The sequence below is a fragment of the Jaculus jaculus genome, chromosome 3 (assembly GCF_020740685.1).
Source record: "Jaculus jaculus isolate mJacJac1 chromosome 3, mJacJac1.mat.Y.cur, whole genome shotgun sequence".
Classification (NCBI taxonomy): Eukaryota; Metazoa; Chordata; class Mammalia; order Rodentia; family Dipodidae; genus Jaculus; species Jaculus jaculus.
Genome location: NC_059104.1, coordinates 95,285,769 through 95,303,590, shown reverse-complemented (window position 1 = coordinate 95,303,590; position 17,822 = coordinate 95,285,769).

Sequence of the window (17,822 nt, the reverse complement as noted above, 5' to 3'; positions counted from 1 at the left end):
ACAAGGTGGCGCACGCATCTGGAGTTCATTTGCGTTGCATTGGCCAGAGGCCCTGGCACACTCACTCTCAAATCTCTCTGTGACTGTCTGTCGCTCTCAAATAAAAATTTGAAAATGAAGAAAAAATACCTTAGACAAGGAAGGGAGGATTTGTTTCACCTCATTGTTGCAGAGGCTTCAGTCTGCTCCTGCTGGCTCAAATGTTTCTGGGCCTATGGTGAAGGTGAGGTGAAGGAAAGCTGCTCCACTATGTGGCCAGGGAACAGAAGAAGGGACTGGGGACAAGATAAACTATTTTCTTCTATCGTTTTAAACTTTTTTATTGACAGCTTCCATAATTACAGACAGCAAGCCATGATAATTCTTTCCCATCCTCTACTTTTCCCTTCACAAATCCACTCTCCATCACACCCCCTCCCTTTCTCAATTAGTCTTTATTTTGATGTTGTCATCTTTTCCTCCTATTATGAGGCTCTTTACTTATTTGAGAAAAATTGAAAGTGTGGGGTTATGAGCATAACAGGGCCTCCTGCCACTGCAAATGAACTCCAGACATATGTGCCACTTGTGCACTTGGCTTTACCTGGATACTGGGAAATTGAACCCCGCCTGTAAGGCTTTGCAACCAAGTGCCATTAGCTGTTGAGCCAGCTCCAGCCACCACCAACCCCCTTCTTTTTTTCTTTCTGAAGTAGGGTCTCACTGTGCCAGACTGACCTGGAACTTACTCTTTTTTTTTTTTTTTTTTGGTTTTTCAAGGTAGGGTCTCACTGTAGCCCAGGCTGACCTGGAATTAACTATGTAGTCTCAGGGTGGCCTTGAACTCATGGCGATGCTCCTACCCCTGCCTCCCAAGTGCTGGGATTAAAGGCATGTGCCACCACGCCTGGCCTGGAACTTATTTTTTTTTTCTTCAAGTTTTATTCTTTTTTTAAAAATTTATTTTCGGGCTGGAGAGATGGCTTAGCGGTTAAGCGCTTGCCTGTGAAGCCTAAGGACCCCGGTTCGAGGCTCGGTTCCCCAGGTCCCACGTTAGCCAGATGCACAAGGGGGCGCACGCGTCTGGAGTTCGTTTGCAGAGGCTGGAAGCCCTGGCGCGTCCATTCTCTCTCTCCCTCTATCTGTCTTTCTCTCTGTGTCTGTCACTCTCAAATAAATAAATAAATAAAATTTAAAAAAAAAATTTATTTTCTTTTTAAAAATTTTTTATTAGAATTTTCCATGATTATAAAAAAAATCCCATGTTAATTCCCTCCCTCTCCCCACACACTTTCTCCTTTGAAATTCCATTCTCCATCATATTACCTCCCCATCACAATCATTGTACTTACATATATACAATATCAACTTATTAAGTACCCTCTTCCCTTCCTTTCTCTTCCCTTTATGTCTCCTTTTTAACTTACTGGCCTCTGCTACTAAGTATTTTCATTCTCACGCAGAAGCCCAGTCATCTGTAGCTAGGATGCACATATGAGAGAGAACATGTGGCGCTTGGCTTTCTGGGCCTGGGTGGAACTTACTTTTATAGTAACAGTTTGGCCTTGAACTCATGGTGATCTTCCTATGTGAAGCCTCCTGGGACTCATGGCATGAATCACTATGCCTGGCTTATTTATTTTTTAATTTTTAAAAACTTTTAAAAAATAGGGCTGGAGAGATGGCTTAGTGGTTAAGCGCTTGCCTGTGAAGCCTAAGGACCCCGGTTTGAGGCTCGGTTCCCCAGGTCCCACATTAGCCAGATGCACAAGGGGGCGCACGCGTCTGGAGTTCGTTTGCAGAGGCTGGAAGCCCTGGCACACCCATTCTCTCTCTCTCCCTCTATCTGTCTTTCTGTGTCTGTCGCTCTCAAATAAATAAATAAATAATTTTTAAAAAATAAAAATTTTTTTTTTTTATTTATTTGAGAGAGGAAGATGGGAGGCTGAGGAGAGAGCATGGGCACGTCCCGGTCTCCAGCCACTGGTGAATCGAACCAGGATCCTTTAGCTTTGCAGGCAAATGCTTTAACCAGTAAGCCATTTCTCCAGCTCTATTTTTAAATTTTTGTCTGGGCCTGTTGCCATAAAAAATGCCACTCTTCCACTTTTTTTCTGACACTTTTTATTAGAGAGAGAGAGAATGGGTGCACCCTTTATGCATGTGCAACGTTGTACACTTGTGTCACTGTGCCTTTGGCTATGTGGGACCTGGAGATTTGAACATGCGTTCTTAGGCTTCACAGGCAATCGAGTAACTGCCAAGCCATCTCTCCAACCCTAGAAAGCACTTTTATTTATTTTTATATTGTGTTTTTATTTATTTCTATCCCCCTTTCCCCTGTAGGGTCTCACTTTAGCCCAGGCTGACCTGGATTTCGCTATGTAGTCTCAGGGTGGCCTCAAACTCATGGCGAACCTCTTAGCTCTGCCGAGTGCTGAAATTGAAGGCGTGTGCCACCACTCCTGGCTCCCGGCTTTGTTTTTGTTCTTGAGATGGAGTGTCACTGTAGCTCAGGTTAACCTGGAACTCATCCTGTAGTCCCAGGCTGTTCTCCTAACTCTTAGCACTCCATAGACAGACACAAGGTGATCTTGAGTTCAAGGCCAGCCTGAGCTATATAGCAAGACCTTATTTCAGACTGTCAAGTCTGAGAGCTAAGGAAATGAATCAGGCTAGGTATGGTGGTGCACACCTTTAATCCCAGTACTAGGAGGCAGAAGGAGGAGGATTGCCATGAGTTTGAGGCCAGCCTGAGACTACATAGCGAATTCCAGGTCAGCCTGGGCTAGAATGAAATCCTACCTCGAAAAACCAAAAAAAGAGAAAGGAAGCAGAAGGAAGATAAGTCTCCACAGTTGCTACTGCCCTGCCTTTGTAAGAGAGCCAATGAAGAGAAGGTAAACTGCTGGAGGATCTGGAGATTCAGAGAGGTTTAGGAAGGAGGGAGGAGGGAGCCTTGTCCAACTCATCCATCCCGTCTCTGTGTTCCAAGCTGCACCTCCCCAAGTGGCCAGCAGAGGGCCCTCCCATTGACAAAACCGTAGAAATGAGACTCAGTAGGCATAGGGGTCTAGAGACCTTGTCATGGAAGGAGACTTCCAGGGGAAGGGAGGGTTAGATGGAAGTGGGAGGATCAAGGGCTGTGGGGATGGCAGAATGGTTAAAGGCACTGGTTTGCAAAGCCTGACAGTTGGGTTCAATTCCCCAGCACCCATGTAAAAATCCGAAGCAAGCCTGGTGTGGTGGCGCATGCTTTCATCCCAGCACTCAGGAGGCAGAGGTAGGAGAATTGCGGTGCTTTCGAGACCACCCTGAGACTACATAGTGAATTCCAGGTCAGTCTGGGCTAGAGCAAGATCTTGTCATGAAAAAAAGAAATTGGAAGCACAAAGTAGTGTGAGAGCTGGGCATGTGGCACACACCTTTTAAAAATTATTGAGGCAGGTGTGGTGGTGCACACCTTTAATCCTAGCACTCAGGAGGCAGAGGTAGGAGGATTGCCTTGAGTTCAAAGCCACCCTGAGACTACATAGTGAATTCCAGGTCAGCCTGGGCCAGAGTGAGACCCTACCTTGAAAAACAAAAATGAAACAACAAAATTATTTGAGAGAGAGAGAGAGAGAGAGAATGGGTAGACCAGGGCCTTAAGTCACTGTGAATGAACTCCAGATGCATATACCATCTTGTGCGTCTGGCTTATGTGGGTCCTGGGGAATTGCACTGTGGTCCTTTGGCTTTGCAAGCAAGTGCCTTAATGCTAAGCCATCTCTCCAGCCCTGGCAAATGCTGTTAATCCCAGCACTCGGAAGGCAGAGGCAGGAGGATCACTGTGAGTTTGAGGTCAGCCTGACCCTACGTAGAGAGTTATAGGTCAGCCTGGAATAGAGTGAGACCCTATCTCAGAAAACAAAAACAGGGCTGGAGAGATGGCTCAGTCACTAAGGTGCTTATCTGCAAAGCCTAATGTCCTGGGTTGATTCCCCAGTACCCATGTAAAGCCAAAAAAAAAAAAAAAAAAAAGATAAAAAAGTATTGCTAGCATCTGGCATTCCTTTGTAATAACAAAAGACCCTGGCATACCCATATGTATGCACAGGCACACACACATGCAAATAAATAACTTTAAAAAAAATAAAAGGGGGTTGGGGAAATGGCACTTGCAGTTAAGGCACTTGCCTGTGAAGCCTCAGCACCTCGGTTCAATTCCCCAGGACCCATGTAAGCCAGATGCACATGAGGGCGCATGTGTCTGGAGATTTTTCAGTGTTTGGGGCCATGGTGCACTCATTCTCTCTGCCTCTTCCTCTCTCTCTCTCTCTCAAATAAATAAAGAAATAAATTTAAAGAAAAAAGGGAAGGTCAATCTTTAGTGAATTTTGGGAAGAGGTCTGGGGCAATGTAGGAGAATCTATCTGGACTTTAAAGAAAGTGTGTGTTAGGACACAGGCTTTATTCTGAGGATGATGAATTGAGATTAAGGGAAGACCCACACCAGATACCAAATCAGAAACTCTGACAATGGAGTCTGCACTCTGAGGGTTTTTTTTAAATTTTTTTGTTTTTCTCTTTCTTTCTTTCTTTCTTTCTTTCTTTCTTTCTTTCTTTCTTTCTTTCTTTCTTTTTTTAATTTTTGGCTTTTCAAGGTAGGGTCTCACTCAAGCTCAGAATGACCTGGAATTCACTATGTAGTCTCAGGGTAGCCTTGAACTCATGGCAATCCTCCTACCTCTGCCTCTCGAGTGCTGAGATTAAAGGCATGTGCCACCACGCCTGGCTTTTTTTTTTTTTTTTTTTTTCCAAGGTAGGGACTCTCTCTAGCCAGGCTGACCTGGAATTTACTATGTAGACTCAGAGTGACTTCATATTCACAATGATCCTCCTACCTGTGCCTCCCAAGTGCTGGGGTTAAAGGCATGTGCCACTATGCTTGGCTCTGAAGTATTTTTTTGTTTTTGTTTTTCCTGTGATTTTTTTTTTTTTAGCAGAGCAAGAGTGCATTGGTGTGCCAGGGCCTCCAGCCACTGCAATCAAACTACAGACACATGCGCCACCTTGTGCACATGTGCGACCTTGCATGCTTGCATCACTGTGCATCTGGTTTACATGAGCCTTGGAGAGTTGAATATAGGTCCTTAGGCTTCACAGGCAAGTGACTTAACTGCTAAGCCATCTCTCCAGCCCTGGCTCTGAGTCTTTTTTTTTTTTTTCAAAAACATCTTTTATTAACAACTTCCATGATTATAAAAAATTATGCCATGGTTCTACGTGCAGGTCAAGGGGAGAAAGAGATACCACCAGTGAAGATATTCAACAGTAGACACTGCAAGCCTTATATTTGGCCAGCCAGGCCAAATGAACCAATGGATGCAGTAGTGGAATGTCTATCATTGTGGAAACCAACTGCCCTCTAATTAGACTGGAGGCCCGCTCCATGGGAGGGACTATATCCCTGATACTGAAAACTTAAAACAGGGGTAGTCATGAGTCCTAGGGGTATAACGTCTGCTGTTGTCTGAATAAATGTATATACTATGCTTATCAAACTGCCCAGTAAGCACTTCTGTTGGTGTTCATAGCCTTATATTAATGCTACTCTCACTTTGGGTAGAGAATCTTCTCTTTTCAGATGGCAGTGACCTTGGGACGACTCAGAAGGGATCATGGTGATGGAAAGTAGTGACTGGAGTACTGAGTAATATCTTGATCACACCTTCTGAGGCTCAGGGTCTAATGCGGAAGAGGTGGTGGAAAGAATGTAAGAGCCAAAGGAAGGGTAGGACTCCTTACAACGTGCTCCTCTGAGACACAAAATGGCCTGGATATCCATGACCTCACGGTGCCTGACACTACCTACACAAGACCATCATAAGAGGAGGAAAAGATCATGACATCAAAATAAAAGAGGACTGATTAAGATGGGGAGAATGGAGTTTCAAAGGGGAAAGTGGGGAGAGGGAAGGTATAACCATGGGATACTTTTTATAATCATGGAAGCTGTTAATAAAAATTGAGAAAAAAATTTTCCTCCTGCTCTTTTTTAGCTCTTTCCACCATGACAGACATGCTACTCTTGTACCCATTGGCTCATTTGGCCTGGCTGGCCAAATATAAGGTTTGCAGTGTCCACTGTTGAGTATCTTCACTGGTGATTTCTCTTTCTCCCATTGAACTGCATGCAGAATGGCTTCTTCCAGCTTTCTGTCAGCTGGTCTACATGGAGGAGGTTTTCAGCTTAGTTCCAGCAGGATTTCTCAGTGGCCTTGTAGCCCAAGTATGTGCAGTCTTCAGCAATAGGGTCTTACCATCTATTCCTGGTGGGAAACCAAGAGATATAAAGGGAAGAGAAGGGAAGGGAGGAGGGAACTTAATAGGATGGTATTGTATATACATAAGTAGAATAGATTAATGGGGGTGGAAAGGCTCAAGTGAGGTCAGGAGAAGAGATTGAGTAAAGGAAATGGTGAAGGGATGGCTCTGAGTTTTTAAAAAATATTTTTAGGACATTGGATTTTTTTGTTGTTGTTGTTCATTTATTTATTTGAGAGCGACAGACAGAGAGAAAGAGGCAGAGAGAGAGAGAATGGTTGTGCCAGGGCCTCCAGCCACTGCAAATGAACTCCAGACGTGTGTACCCCCTTGTGCATCTGGCTAACATGGGTCCTGGGGATTTGAGCACAAACCAGGGTCTTTAGGCTTCACAGGCAAGCGCTTAACCGCTAAGCCATCCCTCCAGCCCCAGCTCTGAGTTTTTAAAAAAATATTTGTAAACATAGAAAGAGAAAGATAGTGAACATGGGCCAGCCAGGATCTCATGCAGCTGCAAATGAACTCCAGATACATATGCTACTTAGGGTGTCTGGCTTCAGATGAGTACTGGGGAATTGACTCCCCAGCAGGCTTTGCAAGCAAGCACCTTTAACGAATGACCCATATTCCCACCCCATTTTTAAAATTTTATTATTATTTTATTGCTTTGTGTTTATTTTTGCATGCATGTGTGCATGGTGTATGCATGTATATGTGCCCTTGTAGCACCCTTTATGCTCGTTTTAGGGGGCTAGCTACTGAGCCATCTCCCCAGCCCTCAATTTTATTTATTATTTATTTTTAAATTTTAATTATTTGCAAGCAGAAAAATAGAAGAGGGACAGACAGACAGAATGGGCTGGCTAAGGCTTCTAGCCACTGCAAACGAACTCCAGGTGCATGCACCCCTTCTGCATCTGGCTTACATGGGTCCTGGAGAATTGAACCTGGGTCTTTTGGCTTCGCAGGTAAATGCCTTAACCACTAAGCCATCTCTCCAACCTCTCAATTTTATTTATTATTTTTTAAATATTTTTGTTTATTTTTATTTATTTATTTGAGAGTGACAGAGAGAGAAAGAGGCAGAGAGAGAGAGGAGAGTGGGCGTGCCAGGGCTTCTAGCCACTATAAACGAACTCCACATGCGTGCGCCCCCTTGTGCATCTGGCTAACATGGGTCCTGGGAATCGAGCCTCGAACCGGGGTCCTTAGGTTTCACAGGCAAGCACTTAACCGCTAAGCCAACTCTCCAGCCCTCATTTTTACTTTTGAGAAAGTGTCAGTGAATCATGCAGGCTTGCCTGAAACTTGAGATTTTTCTGCATTACTCTCTGAGATCACAGGCATGTGCCACTAGTGGAATTCATTTTATATATATATATATATAAATACATATATATGTGGGGGGGGGTTGGGGGGTTGAGATAGGGTTACCTCAGGCTGACCTGTAATTCACTATGTAGTCTCAGGGTGGCCTTGAACTCATGATGATTCACCTACCTCTGCCTCCTGAGTGCTGGGATTAAAGGAGTGCGCCACCATGCCTGGTTTGTTTTAATTTTTTTTTTTTTTTTGGTTTTTCAAGATAGGGTCTCACTCTAGCCCAGGCTGACCTGGAATTCATTATGGAGTCTCAGGGTGGCCTTGAACTCACAGCAGTCCTCCTTCCTCTGCCTCCCAAGTGCTGGGATTAAAGGCATTGTTTTATTTTTTTTAAATATTTTTATTTTTATTTATCTATTTGACAGAGAAAGAGGGAGGGAGAGAGAGAATGGGTACACCAGGGCCTCCAGCCACTGCAAATGAACTCCAGACGCACAGGCCACTTGTGCATCTGGGTAGCGTGGGTCCTGGGGAATCAAACCTGGGTTCTTTGACTTTGCAGGCAAAGGCCTTAACTGCTTAGCCATCCCTCTAGCCCTTAAATTTTAAAAATATTTTATTTTTATTTATTTGACAGAGAGAGGGAGAAAAAGAGAGAATGGGCATGCCAGGGCCTCCAGCCAGTGCAAACAAACTCCAGATGTGTGCACTCCCTTGTGCATCTGGCTAATGTTGTTCTGGGGAATCAAACCTGAGTCCTTTGGCTTTGCAGGCAAATGCCTTAACCACTAAGCCATCCCTCCAGCCCTTAATTTTTTTTTTTTTGGTTTTTCGAGGTAGGGTCTCACTCTGGTCCAGGCTGACCTGGAATTCACTCTGTCATCTCAGGGTGGCCTTGAACTCATGGTGATCCTCCTACCTCTGCCTCCCGAGTGCTGGGATTAAAGGCGTGCGCCACCACGCCCGGCCTCCTTAATTTTTTTTTATTGACAGCTTTCATACTTACAGATGATAAACCATGATAATTCCTTCCCCTCCACCACTTTCCTCTTCACAACTCCACTCACCATCATATCCCTTCCATCTCTATTAGTTTCATTTATTTTGATGTCATCCTTTCCTCCTATTATGAGGGTCTTATGAAGGTAGTGCTAGGCACTGTGAGGACATGGATATCAAGGCAGTTTCTGTCTGGATGATTGCATTGTAAACAGTCCTACTCTTCCTTTGGCTCTTACATTCTTTCTGCTACCCCTTCTGCAATGGACCCTGAGCCTTGGAAGGTGTGATAGAGATGTTTCAATGCTGAGCATTCCTCTGTCACATCTTCTCAGCACTATCCCACCCCTGTTTTGTTTTTTAAAATATTTATTCATTAGCTGGGAAATGGAACCAGCCTAGATGTCCCTCAACTGATGAGTGGATAATGAAGATGTGGCACATTTATACAATGGAGTTCTACTCAGCGGTAAAGAAAAATGAAGTTATGAAATTTGCAGAAAAATGGATGGACCTGGAAAGGATTATACTAAGTGAGGTAACCCAGGCCCAGAAAGCCAAGTGCCACATGTTCTCTCTCATATGTGGATCCTAGCTACAGATGATTGGGCTTCTGCGTGAGAATGAAAATACTTAGTAGCAGAGGCCAGTAAGTTAAAAAGGAGGCATAAAGGGAAGAGAAAGGAAGGGAGGAGGGTACTTAATAGGCTGATATTGTATATATATAAGTACAATGATTGAGATGGGGAAGTAATATGATGGAGAATGGACTTTCAAAGGGGAAAGTGTGTGTGGGGGAATTACCATGGGATTTTTTTTATAATCATGGAAAATGCTAATAAAAATTAAAAAAGATATTTATTCATTTATTAGAGAGAGAGAGAGAGAAAGGAGCACAGAGAGAGAGAGACAGACAGACAGAGAATGGACATACCAGGACCTCCAGCCACTGTAAATGAACTCCAAACGCATGTGCCACCTTGTGCTTCTGGCTTATGTGAGTCTTGGGGAATTGAACCTAGGTCCTTTGACTTTGCAGGCAAGCACCTTAACTGCTAAGCCATTTCTCCAGCCCCCTATTTTATTTTTATTTTTTTAAATTTTTATTAGCATTTTCCATGATTATAAAAAAATCCCATGTTAATTCCCTCCCCCCCCCCCTACTGTTTTATTTTTTGTGAGGCAAGGTCTCACTCTAGCCCAGGCTGACCTAGAATTACTCTGTAATCCACACTCGACTTGAGTTCACAGCAATTCTTCTACCTCAGCCTCCTGAGTGTTAGAATTACAGGTTTGAGCCACCATGGCCAGCTGGCACCCTGAATTTTAACAAACTTTCCAGGGTTAGGGTACTGAGTTGTGCTATAATAAAGTCTGACAACCATGATTGGTGAGTTGCAAGGATTTAGAGGTGTGTGTTCTCTGTACTCAAAGTAGAATATGTGGTGTGAGTAGAGTGTGCCTTCCAGATTGGGAAGGATCTTTTTTAGTGGACCTCCACCAGGTAGGAAAGGTTCCATATCCTAGAATAAGAGAGGGCTGTTCAGGGGATGGAGGCAGATCTGCATTATTAAAATGGGAAGGACCTATTTCAATGGTAGAACATTTGCCTAGCATGCATAAGGTCCTGGGTTTGATCCCTAGCACTGAGAGGAGGGGGATTTTATTTTATGGTTGTTTTTTTTTTTTTTTTCTTTCTTTGAGGTAGAGTCTCACTCTAGCTCAGGCTGGCCTGAAATTCACTATGTAGTCTCAGGATGGCCTTGAACTCACAGCGATCTTCCTACCTCTGCCTCCACATGCGTCACCATGCCCAGCTCAGGAGGGGGCTTTAAAAAAGAAAATGGATGCAATAGGCCTGTATACATGAAGCCTGGGTTCAATGGCCAACACTACTTAAAAGTAGGTTGTTGGTATATACTTGTAATGTCAGTACTTGGAAGATGGAAACAACTTACTGGCCAGAGGATCATCAATTCAAGGTCACCCTTTGCTACATATTGAATTCCCCAGGCCAGTATGGAATACATGAGACCCTGTCTCAAAATTAAATAAATATTGGCCGGGCATGATGGCATATGCCTTTAATTCCAGCACTTGGGAGGCAGAGGTAGGAGGATCACCCTGAGTTCGAGGCCACCCTGAGACTACATAGTGAATTCCAGGTCAGCCTGGGCTAGAGTGAGACCCTACCTCAAAAAAAAAATTAAATAAATAGACTGGGCATGGTAGCACATACTTTTAATCTCAGCCCTTGGGAGGCAGAGGTAGGATGATTGCTGTGAGTTCAAAACCACCCTGAGAATACATAGGGAATTTAAGGTCAGCTTGGGCTAGAGTGAGATGCTACCTCAAAAACCAAAACAAGGGCTGGAGAGATGGCTTAGCAGTTAAGCGCTTGCCTGTGAAGCCTAAGGGCCCAGGTTCGAGGCTAGATTCCCCAGAGCCCATGTTAGCCAGATGCACAAGGGAGTGCATGCATCTGGCATTTGTTTGCAGTAGCTGGAGGACCTGGCACACCCATTGTCTGTCTCTCTCTGCCTTTCTCCCTCTGTCTGTCACTCTCAAAAAAATAAATTAATTAATTAATAAAATAAAAAACTAAACTAAACTAAACAAAATTTAAATAAATACAATAAAATGGAAGTGTGGCACAGTGGTAGCATGCCTGTAACCCCAATACATGGGAAGCTGAGGCAAGAGAATTGTAAGTTCAAGTCAAGCCTGGGCTACAGAGTGTGACTGTCTCAGAAAGCCAAAATAAAAAAGGAAGGTAAAAGCCTGGTGGTGGTGCACGCCTTTAATCCCAGCACTTGGGAGGCAGAGGTAGGAGGATTGCCTTGAGTTTGAGGCCACCCTGAGATGGCATAATGAATTCCAGGTCAGCCTAGGTTAGAGTGAAACCCTACCTCGAAAAACCAAAAAGAAAGAAAAAAAAAAAAAAAAAGGAAGGCATTAGATGTCCTTCAACTGATGAATGAATGGATAATGATGTGGTACATTTATACAAAGGAGTTCTATTCAATGGTTAAAAAAAAAAAACAAAAACTATGAAGTTTGCAGGGAAAAGGGTGGATCTGGAAAGGATTATACCAAGTGAGGTAATCCAGGCCCAGAAATCCGAACACTGAATATTCTCTCTCATATGGATCCTAGCTACAAATGTTTAGATTTGTGTGAGTTGGACTAAAAATTGGTAGCAGAGGTTAGTAAGCTAGAAAGGGGCTATAAGAGGAGGAGGGGTGGACTTAAGGAGAGGGTATTGTATATATGTAAGTAGATGAACAGATTACTGGGGGCGCAATTGCCTAAGTGAGGGGAAAGGATTGAGTAAAAGAAGGGCAAGAGAAGGGTTAACCAAAACTTAAGATGTTATGAATAAGTCATATGGAAACCTACTTCTTTGGAAAATGGCACACCCAGAAGCCACAGATTATTACTACAAAAATTTCAGTGCTAGTGATGGGATACCTTCCAGTGAGTTGTTGGCCAGAGAGATCCCCAATGCCCCCAAAACATTATAGGTCATTGCCAAGACTCTTGGCTTCCCACCAGAACTAGATGGCAAGGCCCTATTGCTGAAGACTCCACATGCTTGGGCTGCAGGTCACTGAGAATCAAGGTGGAGCTGAGCTGAAAACCTCTTCTCTGTGGACCAGCTAATAAAAAGCTATGCTGCATGCAGCCCTATGGGAGAGAGAAGTCATTAATGGTGGTAAACAGCAGTGGATATTGCAAGCCTTAAGATTGGCCAGCCAGGCCAAATGAGCCAACTGGTGCAACAGTGGCATGTCTGTTATGGGGAAACCAACTGCTTTCTTACTAGGCTGAAGTCCCGCTCCACAGGAGGGAATACATGCCTGGTACTGACAATCTAATCAAAAGCCTATGATGGGGGAGAGAGGTCATGAGTCCCAGAGGAGTAATACCTGGTGTTGTCTGGCTAAATGCATATGTTATGCTCATCATACCGCCCAGTAAGCACTTTTGTTCATACTCATATATTAATGCTACTGTAACTTTTGCTTAGAGGAGCTTCTCTTTTCAGAGAGTGGTGACCACTGGGAAGACTCAGAAGGCACCATAGTGCTAAGAAGTGACAGAGGATTGCTCAGCATTGGAACCTCTATCACACCTCTATCCAAGGCTCAGGGTCTATTGCAGAAGAGGTGGCAGAAAGAATGTAAGAGCCAAAGGAAGAGTAGGACTACTTACAATGCAATCTTCCGGACACAAAATGGCCTGGATATCCATGACCTCATTGTGCCTGACACTACCTACCTAAGTCTTTCATAATAGGAGGAAAAGATGACTACATCAAAATTCAAGAGGAGCTGGGTGTGGTGGCACATGCCTTTAACCCCAGCACTCAAGAGGCAGAGGTAGATGATCGCTGTGAGTTCAAGGGCACCCTGAGACTACATAGTGAATTCCAGGTTAGCCTGGGCTAGAGCAAGACCCTACCTTAAAAGACCAAAACAATAATAATAATAATTAAAGACAGACCTGGGCTGGAGAAATGGCTTAGTGGTTAAAGCACTTGCCTACAAAACATAAGGACCCAGGTTTGATTCCCTGCTGGGGTCCAGCCCTGGCTTGAAGGAGGGTCCCCGAAGAGAGGTGTGAAAGGGAGCGGCACAATAACGACTTGAAGTCAAGTTCTGGTGCAAGCTGACAGGCGAATGCTGAAGGCAGCTGAGTTTCTCAATCTCTCTCTCTCTCTCTCTCTCTCTCTCTCTCTCTCTCTCTCTCTCTCTCTCTCTGCTTTTCCCTTTTTTTTTCTCTCTCTTTTTCTCTGTTTTTCCCTGCTTTTCTGCTGCCACAGCTCTTAGCCTCAGTCTTATTTTCTGATCATGTCATGCAAGAGCAAACTTCAAGAAAGGTGCAGTTCCACATAATTCATAGAAACTTTTTGCTATTTCTTTACATCAAACAATCCCATAATTATTTACCTCAAGTACAGTCATCAGGCCTCTATAATGATTAACTATTTTCGCACTTTCCCCATGTATGTGCGGTCAAGCACTGGCAGTTTCCTGAGCTCCTACTTTCAATTACTATATTATAGGTGAGAGACAAAACAACCACAAAATGGGGTTCCCACCATTAATCACTGATCCAATAAATCCATTATCCCTCAATCATTTATTTTGAATTTTTCTTTTCATATCTTTCCAATACTTAGACTTTGGTCCCCCCAATTGAACTCATTCTGACCTTCCTGTAAGGATGCTTGGTAAAGAGTCATAGTTTGCTGCAATTGCCACCATTTAGAAAAATTAGTCATAGAACAATTTTTACATTGTTCCAGGAGGTTCATTGTTTCCTCCTAAGTGTACTGTACTCCATACCTGACTTTCTTTAAGGCCTTTAAGGAAAACAATTATCTCTGACTCATTTTCTTATTTTTCCAATTCTATACCAGAGCCTCTTTCAGATACATTGACCAACACTTCACTAACACCAATTTTTGCTGGAAAAGTAGACTTAGAGATTGGTACACCAAGTGAAAGACAGAAAAAGACAAACATACAGAAAACCATAGATATCTGTAGTGTAGAGAACCAAAGATGTTTCTGTAGAGGAGCCACACTGGACTTCAAGGAAGAGACAGCTGGGCTGGAACTGTGTCATGCAGCTCTTCAGCACTCGATGCCTCGTGATCCTGAAATGGTATGCTTGCCATCTCTGGCAATTCCCCAGTACCCCACGTAAGCCAAGATGCACAAGGTTGTGCATGCTTCTGGAACTCATTTACAGTGGATGGAGGCCCTGGCATACCCATTCTCCCCCCCGCCCGCCACCTCTCTGCCTCTTTCTCAATCTTTCTATCTCTCTCAAATATATATATATATTAGTTTTTCAAGGTAGGGTTTCACTCAGCCTCTTTATTTTTTAAAAATAATTTTTACTTTTTAAAAATTTATTTGAGCCAGGCGTGGTGGTACATGCCTTTAATCCCAGCTCTTGGGAGGCAGAGGTAGGAGGATCACCATGAGTTAGAAGTCAGCCTGGGACTACATAGTGAATTCCAGGTCAGCATGGGCTAGAGCGAAACCCTACCTTGGGGAAAAAAAAAATTAAAAGAGAGATGGAGGGGGAGGGGATATGATGGAGGGTAGATTTGTGAGGGGGAAAGCAGTGGAGGGGAGGGAATTATCATGGTTTATTGTCTATAATTATGGAAGCTATCAATAAAAAACTTTAAAAAGGAAGGCGTTAATAATTAGGGCATAAGGAAGTTTCACATGGCACATTGACTCATGATTTATAATCATTACGCCATCAATTTGGATTCTTGGACCCATCACAGTAGATATGTAACCTCACACTTGAACTTAGCATTTCTGAGTCTTAGTTTCCTTGTTTGAAACATGGGAAGATAAAATTGACCTCAAAAAGGGGTTGTGAGGGATAGTTATATATTTTTTATTTGTCTTTAAATTTTTATATGAAGCCAGTGTAGTGGCATATGCTTTTAATGCCAGCACTTTCGAGGCAGAGGTAGGAGGATTGCTATGAGTTCAAGGCCACCCTGAGACTACATAGTGAAAGCCAGGTCAGCCTGGGCTAGAGCAAAACCCTACCCCAAAACAAACAAATTTATCTGAGAAAGAGAAAGAATGGGTTACCAGGGTCTCTTGCCACTGCAGATGAAATCCAGACATCCTGCATTTGTCTTCACATAGGGACTGGGAAATTGAACTGAGGCCCTGGGCAGGCAAGCTTTTCAAGAAAGCCTCTTTAAGAGACTGATTGAGATGGGGAGGGGATATGATGGAGAGTGGAGTTTCAAAGGGGAAATTGAGGGATAGGGAGAGAATTGCTATGAGATATTGTTTACAATCATGGAAGTTGTCAATAAAAAAATAAATAAAGCCGGATATGGTGGCGCACGCCTTTAATCCCAGTACTCCAGAGGCAGAGGTAGCAGGGTAGCTGTGAGTTCGAGGCCACCCTGAGACTACATAGTGAATTCCAGGTCAGCCTAAGCTAGAGTGAGACCCTACCTTGAGAAAAAGAAAATAAATAAATAAATAAATAAATAAATAAAATAAATGTTAAAAAAAAAAGAAGAAAGAAAGAAAGCCTCTTTAACTATTGAGCTATATCCTCAACCCTTTGATTTTAGTTTTTGAGACAGATTCTCATGTATCCCAGTGTGGTCTCAAATTCACTATGTAACTGAGATAACTTTGAACTCCTTTGAGATCATGAATGTGTTCTATGATGCCTGGCCCTGGTTTTTTTTTGTTTTTTTTTTTTCTCACTCTGTAGTCTAGACTAGCCTTGAACTCAAGATCTTCCATCTTTACTTCAAAACGACAAGATTACAGTCACCTGCCACCACTTCTGGCCAGATAGGCTACATTTTTATCATCCTCATGATTGTCATGAGGCTTTAAGAGCTGGAGGAATTTGTTTAGTGGGGGGAAGCCTGGTGTGGTGGCCTTTGACCCCAGCACTCAGGAGGCAGAAGTAGGAGGATTTCCATGAGTAGGAGGCTGGCTTGGGGCTACAGAGCAAGACCCTACCTCAAAAAGGGGGGGCTAGAGAGATGTCTCAGTGGTTAAAAGCACTTAATTGCAAAGCCTGATGGCCTGGCTTTGAACAGTCAGATGCACAAAGTGGTGCATGTGTCTGGAGTTCATTTGCAGCAGTACTAGGCTCTGGTGCATCCATTCTGTCTGTCTGTCTGTCTGTCTGTCTTTCTCCTTGCAAATAAATAAATATTTCAGAAACAAACAAAGAAAGAATTCTAGTGGGGCTAAGGTGTTGGAGATTGGAGAGAGGATGGTAACGAGCACAGGATGCAGTGGTAAAAGAGGAATAACTTGTGTGTATAGTGCTGGGGATCAAACTCAAGGCCTCACAAATTCTGGGCAAACTCTGTACCATCTAGCTGTGCCCTCAGCCCAGGAAGAATAGTTTCTATTGTGCTATAACAGAGTAGGGTGACTGCTTGACAGAGCTTTCAACATTGCTAGTAGAGAGGATTTTGAATGTTCCCAGTACAGATAAATGATAAAGGTGTGAGATGATTTGTTTGACAGTTACCCTGATACAATCATTATCCACCATATACATGTATGTAATATTGTGTTGTAACCCATAAATATGAATAGTATTGTTCATTAACATTTTTGGCTTGTGTTTGCATGTGTGTGTGAAACTGCATGTGGAGGCCAGAGGTGGATGTCAGGTATCTTAATCATTTGCCACCTGACTTTATTTGAGAGTGAGAAAGAGAGAGAGAATGGGCAGGCTAGCGCCTCTAGCCACTGCAAATGAACTCCAGATGCATGTGCCACCATGTGCATCTGGCTTATGTGGGTACTGAGGAATTGAATCTGGGTCCTTAGGCTTTGCAGGCAGGTGCCTTAACCACTAAGCCATCTCTCCAGCCCTACCACCTTACTTAAAAAACTATGGACTGGGCTTGGTGGCGCATTCCTTTAATCCCAGCATTCGGGAGGCAGAGGTAGGAGGATCGCAAGGAGTTCAAGGGCACCCTGAGACTACATAGTGAATTCCAGGTCAGCCTGGGCTAGAGTGAGACCCTACCTCAAAAAACAAATCAAAACAAAACAAAACAAAACAAAAAAAACCCTGCTAAATGTATATACTATGCTCACCAAGTTGCCCGGTAAGCACAAATGTTCATACCCATATATTAATGCTATTCTCACTTTTGGTTAGAGAAGTTTCTCTTTGCAGATGGCAGTGACCTTGGGATGACTCCGAAAACACCATAGTGCTAAGAAAAAGTGACAGAGGAGTGCTCAGCACTGAACATCTCTATCCCATCTTCCAAGGCTCAGGGTCCACTGCGGAAGAGGTGGCAGAAAGAATGTAAGAGCCAAAGGAAGGGTAGGACTCCTTACAATGTGCTTCTCCAGACATAAGATGGTCTGGATATCCATGACCTTGCAGTGCCTGACACTACCTACATAAGACCATCATAATAGGAGGGAAAGATGGTGACATCAGAATAAAAGAAAGACTGATTGAGATTGAAAGGGAAAGGGGAGATGATCGAGAGTGGAGCTGCAAAGGGAAAGTGAGGGAGGGGAGGGAATTATCATATTTATTGTCTGTAATTATGGAAGCTGTCAATAAAAAAAAAAAATGGGAGGGAGAGGTAGGAGGATCGCCATGAGTTCGAGACCAGCCTGTGACTACATAATGAATTCCAGGTCAGTCTGGGCCAG